This window comes from Aegilops tauschii, chromosome 5, assembly GCF_002575655.3.
Source record: "Aegilops tauschii subsp. strangulata cultivar AL8/78 chromosome 5, Aet v6.0, whole genome shotgun sequence".
Lineage (NCBI taxonomy): Eukaryota > Viridiplantae > Streptophyta > Magnoliopsida > Poales > Poaceae > Aegilops > Aegilops tauschii.
The window spans coordinates 416,525,905-416,544,658 of record NC_053039.3 but is presented as its reverse complement, the minus strand read 5'-3'; positions in this window follow the sequence as shown (position 1 = coordinate 416,544,658).

The following is an 18,754-nucleotide window of genomic DNA, read 5'->3' as shown; positions in this document are numbered from 1 at the left end:
TTCTAATTTGGTCAAATACATTTGTTAGGGCACCCTTTTAATTTGGCAGAGTGATATTGGTTTCATCTTTCATATGGTTTCTAGCTTGCATCGATTCTAACAAGTTCAAGCACCTTGTGCTTAGTTTACACTTTATACATCATACATGTCAATATGTCACGCCGTCTTGTTTTTCATACATATTCCATCCTCCTATCATGCGGCTGCCTTACATGAAAGTAGTGTTCGTCAGTATCATGCATCAATGAGTTCTGAAGAGAAAATTTTATTCCTTTTTCTTGTGGGTTTGACTTGACAAGGCAAAATCAAGAAAGAGGAAGGAAAAGAGTAAGGAAGGCGATGATGGTGGTCCTCTGCAGCAACGTAAACGGAGCATCTGTACCGATTCTCCTTGTACTGATAGTGCATTACAAGGTCCAAGTCTCCACTCCCCTACTCCGCCATCCAAGGTGCTTGCTCTAACTTGGCAGTGTGATATCTGGTTGCATGTTGCATATGGTGTCTAGCTCGTATTGCTCCTAATTAGTGTAAACTGCATCTGCTTAGATTACAAATGATACATGTGAATATGACACGCTTTCTTGTTTTGGTACATACTATATCTGTCTATCACACCATGTTCTTACATGAAACTAATCTTCTTGTGTATCCTGCATCAGTCACTTATGATGGGACACCTTTAAGTTGGCAGTGTGATATTGGTTTGCGTCTTGAATATGATTTCTAGCATGTATTGCTTCTAGTTTGATGAACGCCACCTATGACGAGACAGTTTTAACTTGTTAGAGTGATATTGATTGCACCTTCCATATGGTGTCCTGCAGTGTTTCTAATTTGTTGAAGTGCCTTCTGCTTAGTTACCACATCATAGGTGTGAATATGTCAAGCCGTCCATTTTTTCGTACATATTCCATCCTCGTATCATGACTTTGCCTTTCATCAGAGTAGTGTTCGTCAGTATCATGCATGAATGAGTTCTGAAGAGCAAATGATATTCCTTTTTCTTGTCGGTATGACCTCACAATCTAAAATCAATAAAGCTGAAGGAAATTGGCAAGGCATTGGATGATGGTGGTCCTTCCGAGCAACTGAAACGGAGGTTCTCTACAGATTCTACTCCGCCATCCTCCCAACAAGATTCGCAAGACAACGCAAGGCTAGACAGTCAACGTAGCTGTGTAGATGATGAGCACATCTCCCCTACTCCACCATCACAGGTGCTTGCTCTAACTTGGCACTATTATATGTGGTTGCATGTTGCGTATGATGTCTAGCTTGTATTGCTTCTAACTTTGTTGAATTGCATCTGCTTACTTTACACATAATGCCTGTGAATATGACATGTGTTCCTGTTTCTATATCAGACTACTATTCTTGCATATCCCGCATCAGTCACTTATGATAAGGCACCTTTAAGTCGCCACTGTGATATTGGTTGTGTCTTGCATATGATTTCTAGCATGTACTGCTTCTAATTTGTTGAAACGCCATACAGTTTGAACTTGGCAGAGTGATATTGGTTGCATCTTTCATATGGTGTCTAGCTTGCAGTGCTTCTAATTTGTTGAAATGCCTTCTGTTTAGTAACCACATCATAGGTGTGAATATGTCACACCATCCTGTTTTTCATACATATTCCATCCTCGCATCATGTGTTTGCCTTTCATCCGAGTAGTGTTCGTCAGTATCATGCATGAATGAGTTCTGAAGAGCGAATTTTATTCCTTTTTCTTATCGGTTTGACTTCACAATGCAAAATCATTACAGCTGAAGGAAATTAGTCCGACAGTGGATGATGGTGGTCCTTCGGAGCAACTCAAACAGGGGGTCTCTACAGATTCTACTCCGCCATCCTCCCAACAAGATTCGCAAGACAACAAAAGGCTGGACAGTCAACGTAGCTGTGTAGATGATGAGCACATCTCCCCTACTCCACCATCACAGGTGCTTGCTCTAACTTGACACTATTATATGTGGTTGCATGTTGCATATGATGTCTAGCTTGTATTGCTTCTAACTTGAATTGCATCTGCTTACTTTACACATAATGCCTGTGAATATGACACGTGTTCCTGTTTCTAGAACATGCGTGTACATGATGAGCACATCTCCCCTACTCCACCATCACAGGTGCTTGCTCTTACTTGGAACTGTTATACGTGGTTGCGTTTTCCGTATGATGTCTAGTTTGTATCGCTTCTGATTATGTTGAATTGCATCTATGTAGCTTACAACTTATACCTGCAATGATCACTTACCCATAAGACACATTTAACTTGGGACTGTGATGTAGGTTGCATCTTGCATTGTCTTCTAGCTTGTACTGCTTCTAATTTCTTGAAATGGCACTTACGACGAGACACTTTTTACCTGATAGAGTGATATTGGTTGCATGTTCATATGGTGCCTAGCTTTCATTTCTTCTAATTTTGTTGAAATACCTTCCGCTTACTGTTTTTTCATACATATTCCATCCTCCTATCGTACGTGTGAATATGAAACACTGTCTTTTTTTTGTATATATTCCATCCTCCTATCATGCGCTTGCCTTACATCAAAGTAGTGTTCGTCTGTATCATGCATCAACCAGTTATGCAGAGCTAATTTTATTCTTCTTCTTGTGGTTTTGACTTCATAAGGCAATATCGGAAAATAGGAAGGAAAAGAGTAAGTTAGGGGATGTTGGTGGTCCTCTGCACCGACGCAAACAGAGACTCTCTAGATTTGCCACTGCTACTGCTAATGAAGTTGAAGTCCCAAGTCTACATGATGAGTTCATCTCCCGTACTCCACCATCGCAGATGCTTGCTCTAAGTTGACAGTATGATAATTGGTTTCATGTTGCATATGTTGTCTAGCCTATATTTCTTCTATTTTGATTAAATTGCACCTGCTGAGTTTATACGTTATACATGTGCATATGACATGGCTTTCTGTGTCTAGAATACACTGCATCTATCTATCATACCATGTTCTTACATCAAAGTACTGCTGTTGTGTATCCCGCATCAGTCACTCATGATTGGACGCTTTTAACATGGCAGTTTGATAGTGGTTGCATCTTGCATTGATTTCTACGTTGTACTGCTTCTAATTTTTCAAATTGCCACTTATGACAAGACACTTTTAACTTGGCAGAGTAATATTGGTTGCATCTTTCATATGGTGTCTAGCTTTCATTACTTCCATTTTCTTGAAAATCCTTCTGCTTAGTTTGCACATCGTAGCTGCGAATATGTCATGCCGTCCTGTTTTTCTTACATATTCCATCCTCATACAGTTGTCTTACATCAAAGTATTGCTTGTCTGTATCATGCATCAATGAGTTCTGAAGAGTGATTTTATTCTTTTGTGTTGTGGGTACAGCTTGACATGGCAAAGTCAAAAAAGAGCAAGGAAAATAATATAGTAGGGAGTGCTGTTACTCGTCGGGTGAAACGGGAAAGGTTCTGCCGTCGAGATTCTGCTGGTACTTATAGTGCAGTAGAAGGTCCAAGTCCACCGGCTAAATCTACAAACACAGTATCACCTGCTCCACCAGTTGCAGCATCCGCTTCAACTGTATCAGCATCTCAACCAGTTACTCGTTCATTTGCTCCAGAACTGGCCAGTTCCCAAGCTGCCTTCACACCTAACACTACTTCCGAAGCACTGCTGACACAACATGACTTGGCAAGATCAGATGAACCTCATGAGCATCAACACCAAGACGGTACCTGACCGAGTCAAGTTGCAGTTGCATGCTCCTTTATATGTACTCTCACAGTTTGATGTACACTAACACTTTCCATATTCGTTGTTGAACTACCACCACGACGCAAGCGGAAACTGACATCAGGGATAATGCTTGACAGATTAACAAAATCTAAAGTAGGAAGAATGGAGATCCATTTTGAGGCAGGTTTAAAAAGGCCACGTGATGCTACAGAGTCAGCCGAGTTAGTATCAGAGGCAGCCGTTGCCGTTAGGTGTCATGCATGTATCCTCCCAACGTGGATCCAGTATAGGAATGAGAAAGACAATACCCAGTTTAACACCTTCCTTGACCATTTATCCATAAGTAATGTTATTCATCGCAATTAGTAATATTGTCTTGCTCTGTCCCATACTTTCTAGCTTCCTCCTAATAAGACTCACATTCTTTTTTCAACAGATGAGGTTCAAGTTGGATCCGAAAGATGATGCAACTAAACAAGCATGCACTCATGTTTTTCAGTCTGCTCTGAGACAGTATCGGTACCACCTTAGAAAATCTCACTTTGAAGGCAAGGCTAACAATGAAATCGCCCAAACATCTCCAGTGGAATATATTACAGATGAAGACTGGACAGCCATCGTTAAAGACTGGTCTGGTCCAAAGTATCAGGTAGGCTATATGTATTTCATCAGACCACATATTGAACTTGTATTTATGTGCCTTACAAGTGTATCTTCCTCTAGGCTAACTATTTGAAGAACAAAACCAACCATTCTAAAGTGAAATTCCAACAGACAACATGATCTCGTAGCTATATTGCACACTGCGAGGCTCTTGTAAATAGCTGCTACTTCCTTCTTCTTTTTGTGCCTTATTATCGTATCTATGTTGACTTGTTCCAAATACAGAGGAAAGCCCGTGCGGACCAAAAAGAACCTGAACCGAATGCAGTGCAAATCTTCAAGGATTGCCACACCAACAAGATGAAGGGCATGAGCACACCAGTTCAAGCCTCTGTTGTAAGTCCTTACTCCTCCTGCCTTGAACTGATTGGTACTGTGATGTGTTCATTTAACTACTTGGTTTGCAGCCAATGTCAGTTACTCTGTTCACTTTTATTCACAGTTTTCTTATGTAGTTGGCACTACAATACATGCTAATGTATTATAGTAGTTCACCAAAATAAGTTATGTATACACGTTTAACCTACTTTGTTTGTTTTTGTCTCATTAGTAACTTATCTGGTACACTAATCTACAAGTTCAAACTTCCAGGAAGCTATGGAACAAATGATTGAACAGCCACAACCACCTGAAGGTGGCGAGGCTACTACAGGCACAATGTCACCTCTTGCTGCAGTGCGTCAGTATCTCTCCACTGACAGTGCAAAAAGCACCTTCCTGCGTAATTCTGGGTTGGTTGTCAAGGTAACCTCGTCCAAATCGCCTACTGAACAAAATCTTCCTGCTAGACGGAGTGATATATCTGTGCTCCAGACACAAGTCCAATCCCTAATGGACGTTGTTTCGGAAACAAGAATAGTGGTTGAGAAATGTCGTCAAGATATGAATGGTTTTGAAACCAGACTATCAGACATTCACTTCGTTGTTCAAGAGCAATGGCGGAAAAAGGTGGAGATCGTGCTGCTCTATCAGATTCTACAGCCTGAAACATTAGCACTCAGGTCAAATGATCTGTGCTTCTATACATCTGATGGTGCTTTTATCTGGAAGGACTGTAAACTTTATGCCAACAGGCCTTTTGTTGTATGGTTGGAATTTATTTTGTTGTGATACAACATTTATGATGCTGCCTCAGGCTGCAGTAATTACGACGCTATTTTTGTATAGTGTAGGTTTATCTTAGTAATGTATTCGGCCGAAAGCTTCGTAGGAGCCCAACATGCCAACATTCGCCGGGCCCATTCCAATTGGGCTAAAAATGACTACGGGCCGAAATTGGCATGTAGCCCACTAAAAATATCTGGGCCTAAATCAACATAAGCTTTCATATTTTTCTGGTAGGCCTATGCCCATAGTGGGTCTTTAACAGGCCTAAACATAATTTGGGCCCTCAGTAAAAATAGGCCGTTTATAGGTGTAAATATCTCGAGCCCATAAAAAACATGGGCCTTTAATAGACCGAAAGTGAGATTGGGCCCTGATTGTGCCAAATAACCCACTGGACTTAGCAGGCCGAAATGGTGGCCCATTTACGATGCGGATCTTTGACACGCCGAAATTCGGACGGGCCGTAAATGCGCCGACCTAATACACGGGCCTTTAACAGGCCAGAACTTCGGTCGGGCTAGATTATCATCATTTTTATATGGGCCGTTAATGGGCCCGATATGACGTTGGGCCACATATGGCCCATGGTTTACGTCCGGCATTAACAGGCCGAAAATGACAACAAGCCGAAAGTGGCCGAAAGCTATAGTGGGCCTCTAACAGGCCGAATGTCACACATGGCCGAATATGACCCAAATCCTTCACGGTCGTTTATGGGCCGAAAGTTTTGATGGCCTGTTAATGGGCCCAAATGAAGCCGGACCTTTAACAGGCCGGAAATAAACCGGGCCGTAATTCGGCCCAATTACTTAGCGGACTGTTAACGGGCCAGAAGTGACCATGGGCCGCGTTGATGACAAGTTTAGGACAGGCCGTTGACGGGCCGATTTGACAGAGAATGTTGGGCCTTTAGCTGGGCCGGCCCATTATGGTCTGTAGAATCTTGTGGGCCTTTAGCTGGGCCGGCCCATTGTGGTCCGCAAAATCTTGTGGGCCTTTAGCTGGGCCGGCCCATTATTGTCTGCAAAATCGTGTGGGCCTTTAGCTGGGCCGGCCCATTATGGTTCGCTAAATCTTATGGGCCTTCGGTTGGGCCGGCCCATTTAAACTTTGTGGGCCACTTTTGGGCCGGTCCATGTGTCAACATATCATAGGCCCATCTCGACCGTTGGATGAGTGACACCTGTGCCAATGCGGAGCTGACGCGTGGATCCGTCAGGCAATGAGAATTTTACATGTGGAAAATCGGCATTGGTCGTGGCTGTTAACGGGTTATCGGATCCAAAATCCGACTGGATAGCTTAACGGCGTTCCGTTACGGTGGATGCCACGTGTCGGTCACCCTTGACGAAAGCACTTCTGTGACGCGCGATTTATCGTCATGGAAGTGGACACTTCCGTGATGATAATTTTGGGAATGTCATGGAACACTTGTACGACAGCACAGGTATGACTATCTTGATTCTGTCATAAATTTGTCATGGATGTACATGCATGACAGAAAACGCGACCTACTGTGACAAACACGTATCATCACGGAAGTGTATTTTTTTTGTAGTGAGTCCACTCCTCTTGAGAATAACCCGCCTAGCATGGAAGATACGGACAGCCCTCGTTGATACATGAGCTATTCGAGCATACAAAAAAGAATTTCATTTGAAGGTTTAGAGTTTGGCACATACAAATTTACTTGGAACGGCAGGTAGATACCGCATATAGGAAGGTATAGTGGACTCATATGGCATAACTTTGGGGTTTAAGGGATTGGATGCACAAGCAGTATTCCCGCTTAGTACAAGTGAAGGCTAGCAAAAGACTGGGAAGCGACCAACTAGAGAGCAACAACAGTCATGAACATGCATTAAAATTGATAAACATTGAGTACAAGCATGAGTAGGATATAATCCACCATGAACATAAACTCGTGAAGGCTATGTTGATTTGTTTCAACTACATGTGTGAACATGTACCAAGTCGAGTCACTTAAATCATTCAAAGGAGGATACCACCCCATCATACCACATCACAACCATTTTAATAGCATGTTGGCACGCAAGGTAAACCATTATAACTCATAGCTAATCAAGCATGGCACGAGCAACTATAATCTCTAATTGTCATTGCAAACATGTTTATCCATAATAGGCTGAATCAGGAATGATGAACTAATCATATTTACAAAAACAAGAGAGGTCGAGTTCATACCAGCTTCTCTCATCTCAGTCATTCCATCATATATCGTCATAATTGCCTTTCACTTGCACGACCGAACGATGTGAAAATAATAAGAGTGCACGTGCATTGGACTAAGCTGGAATCTACGAGCATTCAATAAATAGGAGAAGACAAGGCAATATGGGCTCTTGGTTAAATCAACAATAATGCATATAAGAGCCACTTCAACAATTTAATTGTGGTCTTCTCCTATCGACCCCAAAGAAAAGAAAAGAAATAAAACTATTTACACGGGAAGCTCCAACAAGCAAAAGAAGAACATGAAATCTTTTTGGGTTTTCTTTTTAATTATTACTACTACAGCAAGAAAAGTAAACTAGCTAAAAGCTATTACTATTTTTTGTTTTTTCTTAAGGTTTATCAAACACACAAGAAGAAAGCAAGAAAGAGAAAATAAACTAGCATGGATATTACAGTGAAAGAGTATGAGCACTGACATCTAACAATGAGTGTGTGAACATGAATGTAATGTCAGTGAGAAATACGTACTCCCGCAAGCTTAGACTTTTGGCCTAAGTTGGTTTATTGCCACGGATGGCTTGGCGGATATCCACAGTTGTAACCGGGGTCGTACTGAGATACAACGGCTATTGCCTCCTGAGCTGCAGCGTGACGGCGAGCTGCCTCCGCCCTCCTCTCATACTCATCTGCCTCCTCTCTGGTAATAAAATGTCTTCCTTTTGCCTGATAATCAAAGAAGGCAGGAGCAGGGAGAGTAATATGGACAGCACGACGTCTGTCAAAGATTAGTCTGTACTGGAGAGGTGGTTCATTCCTCTCGACAACCTGATGGTGAACCATAGCATTAAAGTCTAGATAAGTAGGAGGCAGTTCAATATCATCGTCACGTATGGTTACACCAAGAAAATCAGCTAAGCGGGTTGCATAAATTCCACCAAAGAAATCTCGATTAAATCTATTATGATGCAACCTACGTGCAACAATGGCTCCCAAGTTATAAGATTTATCTCCTAACACATCACTCCTAAGAATACTGAGGTCAGGGACACACATGTGACATGCTTCATCTTTACCATTTATGCACCTACCTATGAAGAGAGCAAAATAATGTATAGCAGGAAAATGAATGCTCCATATGGTAGCTTGTGTTATGTCTCTAGATTCCCCCACAGTTGTACTAGCAAGAAATTCTCTAAATTCAGATTTGCGGCGTTCACTAGTACTACCCCATTGTGGAAGTTTGCAAGCAGTAGTAAAATCCTCTAAGTCCATAGTGTAAGATTTTTCATAGAGATCAAACAGGACAGTTTGAGAATTGTGTGAAGATGAAAATTCAAACCTCCTCACAAAGGAACTAGTGAGATAGTGGTACTGGCGGCACTTTTCTCCCTCGAAGCTCACAAGATCAGCATTACGCAAATACGCGTTAAATTCTTCCTTGATTCCCGCTTGATCCATAAAGCCTTCTGAAGGCCATTCACAAGGCCGCACTGGAGCGTTCCTTGGTGGCTCATCATCGGCATCGCGCATTGCAAGCCTGGGTCCTTGCTTCCTTGAAGGGCCACCTTGGTATATTTTCCTAAGCATATTCCTTCCTCTGAAAAATTTCTGAAATTTTTAGTAACTTCAAATAAAAGTGAACCAAGCTCAACAAAATTGATATCAACTACTCCTACAAGTGCCTAGAGACTATATCATGCATTAGAACTACTTGGAACCATATAGATTTGACATGCAAGCTCAAGAACATGGTCACCTAGGCAGCACAAATTTGCAATGAATAAAGCACTAGAACCAAAACTAATTGGACCAATGGAGGAGTCACATACCAAGGAACAATTCCCCCAAGCAGTTTTGTGAGAGGTGCTTTGAGCAAGGAGATCGAAAATCGCAGCAAAATGAGCTAGAACTCGTGCTTGAGCTGGATAGTGATTTTTTTGGGAGGAAGAAGAAGTGTGTGGGTGTAGGAATATGTGGAGGGGAGCCACCGTGGGCCCATGAGGCAGGGGCGCGCCCTGGACCCTCGTGGCTAGGTGCTTGCTCCCCCTGCTGTGTTCTCAGTGCCAGATATTCTCAAATATTCCAGAAAAAATAATATTCCATTTTCAGGGCATTTGGAGAACTTTTATTTTCGGGGTATTTTTATATTGCACGGATAATTCAGAAAACAGACAGAAAAATACTATTTTTTTACTTTATTTCAACTAAATAACAGAAAGTAAAAGGAGGGTACAGAAGGTTGTGCCTTCTAGTTTCATCCATCTCATGCTCATCAAAAGGAATCCACTAACAAGGTTGATCAAGTCTTGTTAACAAACTCATTCCGAATAACATGGAACCGGAGAAATTTCGAATAACACTATGTTACCTCAACGGGGATATGCACATCCCTAATAATAAGAATATCATATTTCTTCTTGACAGTAGGAAGAGGAAATTCAAAACCTCCAAATATAATCGATGGAATTTTTCCAATAGAATTGATACTGTGGACTTGAGGTTGTTTCCTCGGAAAGTGTACCATATGCTCATTACCATTAACATGAAAAGTGACATTGCCTTTGTTGCAATCAATAACAGCTCCTGCAGTATTCAAAAAAGTTCTTCCAAGAATAATAGACATACCATCGTCCTCCGGAATATCAAGAATAACAAAGTCCGTCAAAATAGTAACGTTTGCAACCACAACAGGAACATCCTCACAAATACCGACATGTATAGCAGTTGATTTATCATCCATTAGCAAAGATATTTCAGTAGGTGTCAACTTATTCAAATCAAGTCTACGATATAAAGAGAGAGGCGTAACACTAACACCGGCTCCAAGATCACATAAAGCAGTTTTAACATTGTTTGTTTTAATGGAGCATGGTATAGTTGGTACTCCTGGATCTCCAAGTTTCTTAGGTATTCCACCCTTAAAAGTATAATTAGCAAGCATGGTGGAAATTTCAGCTTCCGGTATCTTTCTTTTATTAGTAACAATTTCTTTCATATATTTGGCATAAGGATTCATTTTGAGCATATCAGTTAATCGCAAAAAGATAGGTCTAATCATTTCAGCAAAGCGCTCAAAATCCTCATCATCCTTTTTCTTGGATGGTTTTGGAGGAAAAGGCATGGGTTTCTGAACCCAAGGTTCTCTTTCTTTACCATGTTTCCTAGCAACAAAGTCTCTCTTATCATAACGTTGATTCTTTGATTGTGGGTTATCAAGATCAACAGCAGGTTCAATTTCTACATCATTATCATTGCTAGGTTGAGCATCATCATGAACATCATCTTTAACATTTTCACTAGTTTCACATTCATTAGCAGATTGTGTTTCAGCATCAGAAATAGAAATATCATTTGGATTCTCAGGTGGTTCAGAAATAGGTTCACTAGAAGCATGCAAAGTTCTATCATTTTTCTTTTTCTTCCTTTTAGAAGAACTAGGTGCATCTATATTATTTCTCTGAGAATCTTGCTCAATTCTCTTAGGATGGACTTCAGGATACAAAGGTTCCTGAGTCATTTTATCGGTTCTAGTAGCCACTCTAACAACATAATCATTATTATTATTATTCAATTCATTGAGCAAATCATTTTGAGCTTTAAGTACTTGTTCTACTTGAGTGGTAACCATAGAAGCATGTTTACTAATGAGTTTAAGTTCACCTTTAACTCTAGACATATAATCACCCAAGTGCTCAAGCGTATCGGAATTGTATTTCAATTGTCTACCAAAATAAGCATTGAAGTTTTCTTGTTTGACAATAAAATTATCAAACTCTTCTAAGCATTGTCTAGCAGACTTATATTCAGGAATATCACCTTCATCAAATCTATAGAGAGAATTTACCTTTACTACTTGTGTCGGGTTATCAAGACCATGAGTTTCTCCAATAGGTGATGGATTAAGATCATATATTTCTTCAACGGGCACTAAATTAAGACCATGTATTTCTTCAATAGGAGGTAAATTCTTAACATCTTCAGCTTTAATACCTTTTTCTTTCATAGATTTCTTTGCCTCTTGCATATCTTCAGGACTGAGAAATAGAACACCTCTCTTCTTCGGAGTTAGTGTAGGAATAGGCTCAGGAATTGGGTCAGGAAGTGTCCAATTATTTTCATTGGTCAACATATTATTCAATAGAATTTCAGCTTCATCTGGTGTTCTTTCCCTGAAAACAGAACCAGCACAACTATCCAGGTAATCTCTGGAAGCATCGGTTAGTCCATCATAAAAGATATCAAGTATTTAATTTTTCTTAAGAGGATGATCACGCAAAGCATTAAGTAATTGGAGAAGCCTCCCCCAAGCTTGTGGGAGACTCTCTTCTTCAATTTGCACAAAATTATATATATCCCTTAAAGCAGCTTGTTTCTTATGAGCAGGGAAATATTTAGCAGAGAAGTAATAAATCATATCCTGGGGACTACACACACAACCAGGATCAAGAGAATTAAACCATATCTTAGCATCACCCTTTAATGAGAACGGAAATATTTTAAGGATATAAAGGTAGCGAGATTTCTCATCATTAGAGAACAGGGTGGCTATATCATTTAATTTAGTAAGATGTGCCACAATAGTTTCAAATTCATAGCCATAAAAAGGATTAGATTCAACCAAAGTAATTATATCAGGATCAACAGAGAATTCATAATACTTATTAGTAACACAGATAGGTGAAGTAGCAAAAGGAGGGTCAGGTTTCATTCTAGCATTAAGAGATTGCTACTTCCATTTAGCTAATAACTTCTTAAGATCACTTCTATCATTGCAAGCTAAAATGGCTCTAGCAGATTCTTCATCTAGAACATAACCCTCAGGCACAACATGTAATTCATATTTATTAGGGGGAGAGTCTTCATCATCACTATCTTCAATATTATTAGTTTCAATAATTTCATTCTCTCTAACCCTAGCAAGTTGTTCATCAAGAAGTTCACCAAGTGGCATGGTAGTATCAAGCATAGAAGTAGTTTCCTCATAAGTATCATGCATAGCAGAAGTGGCATCATCAATAACATGCGACATATCAGAATTAATAGCAGAAGCAGGTTTAGGTGTCGCAAGCTTACTCAAAACAGAAGGTGAATCAAGTGCAGAGCTAGATGGCAGTTCCTTAGCTACCCTCGTAGTTGAGGGATAAATTTTTGTTTTCTCGTCTTTCAAGTTCTTCATAGTGACCCGCAGATATAAATCCCAAGTGACTCAAAGAATAGAGCTATGCTCCCCGGCAACGGCGCCAGAAAATAGTCTTGATAACCCACAAGTATGGGGGATCGCAACAGTTTTTGAGGGTAGAGTATTCAACACAAATTTATTGATTCGACACAAGGGGAGCGAAAGAATATTCTCAAGTATTAGCAGTTGAGTTGTCAATTCAACCACACCTGGATAACTTAGTATCTTCAGCAAAGTATTTAGTAGCAAAGTAATATGGAAGTAACGGTAACAGTAGCAAAAGTAATATTTTTGGGTTTTGTAGTGATTGTAACAGTAGCAACGGAAAAGTAAATAAGCGAAGAACAATATGTGAAAAGCTCGTAGGCATTGGATCGGTGATGGAGAATTATGCCGGATGCGGTTCATCATGTAACAGTCATAACATAGGGTGACACAGAACTAGCTCCAATTCATCAATGTAATGTAGGCATGTATTCCGAATATAGTCATACGTGCTTATGGAAAAGAACTTGCATGACATCTTTTGTCCTACCCTAACATGGCAGCGGGGTCGTAATGGAAACTAAGGGATATTAAGGCCTCCTTTTAATAGAGTACCGGACCAAAGCATTAACACATAGTGAATACATGAACTCCTCAAACTATGGTCATCACTGGGAGTGGTCCCCATTATTGTCACTTCGGGGTTGCCGGATCATAACACATAGTAGGTGACTATAGACTTGCAAGATAGGATCAAGAACTCACATATATTCATGAAAACATAATAGGTTCAGATCTGAAATCATGGCACTCGGGCCCTAGTGACAAGCATTAAGCATAGCAAAGTCATAGCAACATCAATCTCAGAACATAGTGGATACTAGGGCTCAAACCCTAACAAAACTAACTCGATTACATGATAAATCTCATCCAACCCATCACCGTCCAGCAAGCCTACGATGGAATTACTCACGCACGGCGGTATGCATCATGAAATTGGTGATGGAGGATGGTTGATGATGACGATGGCGACGGATTCCCCTCTCCGGAGCCCCGAACGGACTCCAGATCAGCCCTCCCGAGAGGTTTTAGGGCTTGGCGGCGGCTCCGTATCGTAAAACGTGATGAATCCTTCTCTTTGATTTTTTTCTCCCCGAACACGAATATATGGAGTTGGAGTTGAGGTCGGTGGAGCGTCGGGGGCCCACGAGGCAGGGGGCGCGCCCAGGGGGGCAGGCGTGCCCCCACCCTCGTGGACAGGTGGAGGCCCCCCTGACGTGGATTCTTCTTCCAGTATTTTTAATATTTTCCAAAAATAAGTTCCATGGAGTTTCAGGTCATTCCGAGAACTTTTGTTTCTGCACATAAATACCACCATGGCAATTCTGCTGAAAACATTGTCACTCCGGGTTAGTTCCATTCAAATCATGCAAGTTAGAGTCCAAAACAAGGGAAAAAGTGTTTGGAAAAGTAGATACGACGGAGACGTATCACTTTATTTCACTCTCTATGATTATTGGCCCCATCGCCTACTAGTTCCCAGCTAGCAACTTTGCATCAGTTATCATTTCGTCCTTTTCCCTCCGCCATCTTGCCAAGCTCCAATATCATATTGGAAGCTGCAGAGCACCTCGCATCATGTGGGGTCGGATGAGGATCGCCAGCGATGCTCATCTCAAAATCAGGGCATTTCAAACGTACTTCGCCGATGTGCATTCCTGAAAAGATAGGAGATTGACTAGTGAATAAGTGCTCGAAAAATATTCTATGACTATGAATGAGAGAAGATGGCACTAAAACAAACATCACTTCCTCGCTATTGCTCGGTGGAGACCTATTCAGTTCTTGACAAGTGGAATGCAATGAAGTGAGTAGAGGTGATCTCTTATAGAACGTACAATGGCGCGACACATGTCTTTGGTAACCATGGACCGAACAGTGACGTTGAATAAACCTAACACCTGAACAGGGCATAGACATGTGGTTTATAGATCTGACCACTTGGAAATTCTTTTTCCCAAGCATGCTAAGCATAGTACACCATGTATGCTAACAGTTCAATGCATGATACTAAGGGGACACTATATGGATTGGATTCAATAAACACTAATCAGGAAGTACGTGGCAGAAGACCCATTTTTATGGAATTCTTTATTATATTGCCGATATGGTCCATGAACCCAATGCTTGTCCATTTGGAAAATTAAAGAAATAAGAGTAAATGTATTTAGACATACCATCTGCTAGTGAAGGTACTACTGTGTATCAAGGGGCCATCCAATCACAATCACATCAGATCTCATCAAGCTCCTGCATTCACAAGTGTCAAAGATATAGATTGCATTAAAAAATTCAATGCATCTGTTCAGCACAAGGTTTCTTACCATGCATTTATCACGTTGGGAAGTGCCTCCTTCAAGTTCAATCCCATCCTTTTAGTGCTCTTAGTTTTTTCATCATCGCCTGAGAAAGATAGATTGGCAACTTTCATTATATTTGAGCTAGGTTCGTTATATTTCTCTATTATATATTGACAACACTTCTGTTGTCATCTTCTCTTATGCATAAGGTTTAAACATGACGAGTAATCGAAATGTGGAAATCATATAGAAATAACTTGGCAAAATTTTCCACACTTCTAGTGAACTACAAAAAAAAAACAAATTGATAACTTTGATAATGGTGAACAGTACATGCATTGTTCACTATTAAAAATTCACAAATTTTCATTTTTGTGTAGCTCACATGTTAACATATTTCATCGTGAAACATTATACACTTGTGGAATGCATCCATATGAACATATGTATAAAAACCTATTATTTTTTCAAACTTCAAACTATGGTTTTTGATATTTTTAAAATTCAAGCTCCAAAATGCCTCACTCGCAAAACCTATCAAGATAAACAGGAATGCAATTGCTAAATTAGCAATAATAAGCAACCTTCCAAAAAGTGCTACAATTTTGGGAAAATGTAACCCACTCATATGCACATAAGTGAAATTCCACCCAAAAGCAAGTTTGAACAAGTTCCCCCAAAAAAGGAAAACTCAATAAAATAATGGTAAAAATTATTCATTTGAGCACATGGTTAGCACACACGTGCTGTAACGACCCGACCTCAAACGGTCAAGTCTCTATGCTTAAGTGTCATCCCTGGGTTGGTATGCTGACACACACAGTACTCGCGGATTTATAACAGAGGTAAATCACATGTATAAAGTAACGTAAAATACTATTACCACAATCCAAATAGCGGAAGTAACAACAAGGTTGTGGATTTCCCATCAACACCAACGGCAAGGTTGAGTGTAGAAATCGTAACCCTAACGTATCACTTATTCGTCATAAGATTCCTGCAACATGAGACGTGCAGCCACAAAGGGTCAGTACATTGAATGTACTGGCAAATTCACACAATAGGATAATGATGACTAATAACTATCACTACATGCATATTTGGCTGGTGGAAAAGCTGTACGGTTATAATGTTTTTGCGAAAATCCAATTTTTCCCTACATCAAAGGAATATATTTTATTTAACTACAAAGTTTGCTGTAAAACATTGCGAATGGTAAACCCCATCTCGATCCCAATTAATTGTAAATAATAACCCAACAAAATTGACTTAGAGTGATGAGATCAATATGATAATCTAAGAGCCAGATACTCAAGATGTCCATAACCGGGGACACGGCTAACCATGATTAGATTGTACAATCTGCAGAGGTTTGCGCACTTTTCCCCACAAGACTCGATCTCCTCCGTTGGAATTCTCGCACTACATAATGTTTGAAACGGATGACCGAGACACAGTCTTTCCGAAGAGGTCCCCTTAACCGGTAGATAGGCCTGTACACCTACAAACCCCTACATCTGCTAGCCCATCATGGAAAGGTTTCCCACAACTTACTCAACTATGCCAGAGCCCATAATGGCATGTGGCTGCACACGGAAGTTTCTAGCATGAATAATCTTATGATCCCTTTGAGCCTGGGTGACAGTCCATAGGAGAATCACACGGTACCCCGGGATTTCCAGAAATACAGGCAACACTGGATTCCCCAGGTGCCTCAATCCACCCAGATGTGTATTAAAGTTGCCACCTTAAGTTAACCATTAATTAACAATACTCACATCTGTCATGAATACACTCAAACCCAAACCACGTCTACGAGCATAGCATAGCAGTATGAGCATAACGTAGTAGTAACTCCCAAGGTTTGAATGCAGGGCAATAGGTTCCTACCTCATCAACTACTTCCCAATACCCACATGTTATCAATCCTACTCATGCAATGTTTGAGGGTGAAACTAATGCATAAAACTGGGTATGTAAGGGATATGATCAAAGTGTGAACTTGCCTGTACTGTTGACGAAGATGATTCGCACTAAAAAACTCTTGATTGTTCTACTCGTCACACTCCGGTCAATCTATCGTAAGCAAGCAATAGTAACCACACATAAGCAATCACTCAAAGGATCGGGAAGAACGAAGAAAACAATTCGGAAAACTTCAAAAACCAGGCAAATAGCTCTTGCAACAGTAAACAATTTCTAACAATACCAAAATTAAGTGAATTTGGCCTTATCAGAAAGTTTAGGTCAAGAGCTTTAATTTGCAAAAAGAATACTCTAAATCGGAGTTATAAAACTCAAGTTACGATCAAACAAAGTTCAAATACAAATCTGTTTAAATTCAAATTTTAAAACTTTCAAAAAACATGTTCAAGTTGATTATCTGGATAGAGGGGATCATAAAAAAGAAGTGGGCGTTGGTTTCGTTGGATTTGGATAAACGAGCGAGAAGTTGTAGTCGTTTGAAATAGAGGGACTAATCTGTAAATAAAATACTACGGATAGGTCCCTGGCAGAAATTAAAAGAAAAAGACTAAATAGCGAACATTCGCTACCGAACGCTAGCGAACGAAAACCTTCGCTAAAACTATCCAAATGGAGAACGTTTGCTACTTAACGATCTAATAAAAATAAAACCGATATAATAATATGAAACCGAATTAAATAGAAAAACCGGGCGGGTTAGCGGTTTATACCGGCTCACCAAATAAAACCGGCGGCAGCGACGAACGGACTCCGGCGAGGGCGGCGCGGCTCCGACGAGGTGCGGGCGACGGCGGCTGCGCGGGGCGGCGCGGGGCGGCGGTGCGACGGCGAGCAGCGAGGCGGGGCGGCGGACTAGGCGGCGGGGCGGCTGGAGCAAGCAGCGGCGGCGGCGAAGCGAGAGGAGGAGAGGGCCTGGGTGGCCTCGTCTTTTAAAGGCGGAGGAGGAGGCGCTTGCGTGGGGGAGGGGCAGAGGAGGCCGGGCGAAGCACGGCGGCGGCGATGCGTGCTCGCTCGGGACTCCGTCCCGAGCTGGAAGACGAGCGAGGCGCGGCGTCGGGCCAGCTGGACCGTGGCCTGGCAATTTGCTGGGCCGGCCAAGTTCGGCGGAGAAGAAGTTTTTTTAATAAAGATTTTTTAGACAAATAAAACAATAAAACCAAGTAGATAAAAATATTATATAGGCATATAATATATCAAAATTTTCAGAAAATTATTTTCTACAATGTGAACATTTTTATAACTTTAAATAATATCTAAAAAAATTCTAATAAATCAAACAATGCTACTCATTCAATAAAACCCACTAAAAATCATTTTAAAAATACCAAAATGATTTCAAATTAATTTTTCTCCAATTTTCTATTGTAGGGAATCATGTTACCCTATTTTCCGTATATTTTATTTTTGGAGAAAAATAATTTGAATAAAACCCATAAAACTCCAAATTGAAAATAATTTCTAAAAGGACTTTAAATTTGATCCTTTTAAACTCCCAACTCATATTTTATAAAATGTGAAGAAGTCATTTTATCTTCTCTCGTGAAAATCATTGAGTTGCATA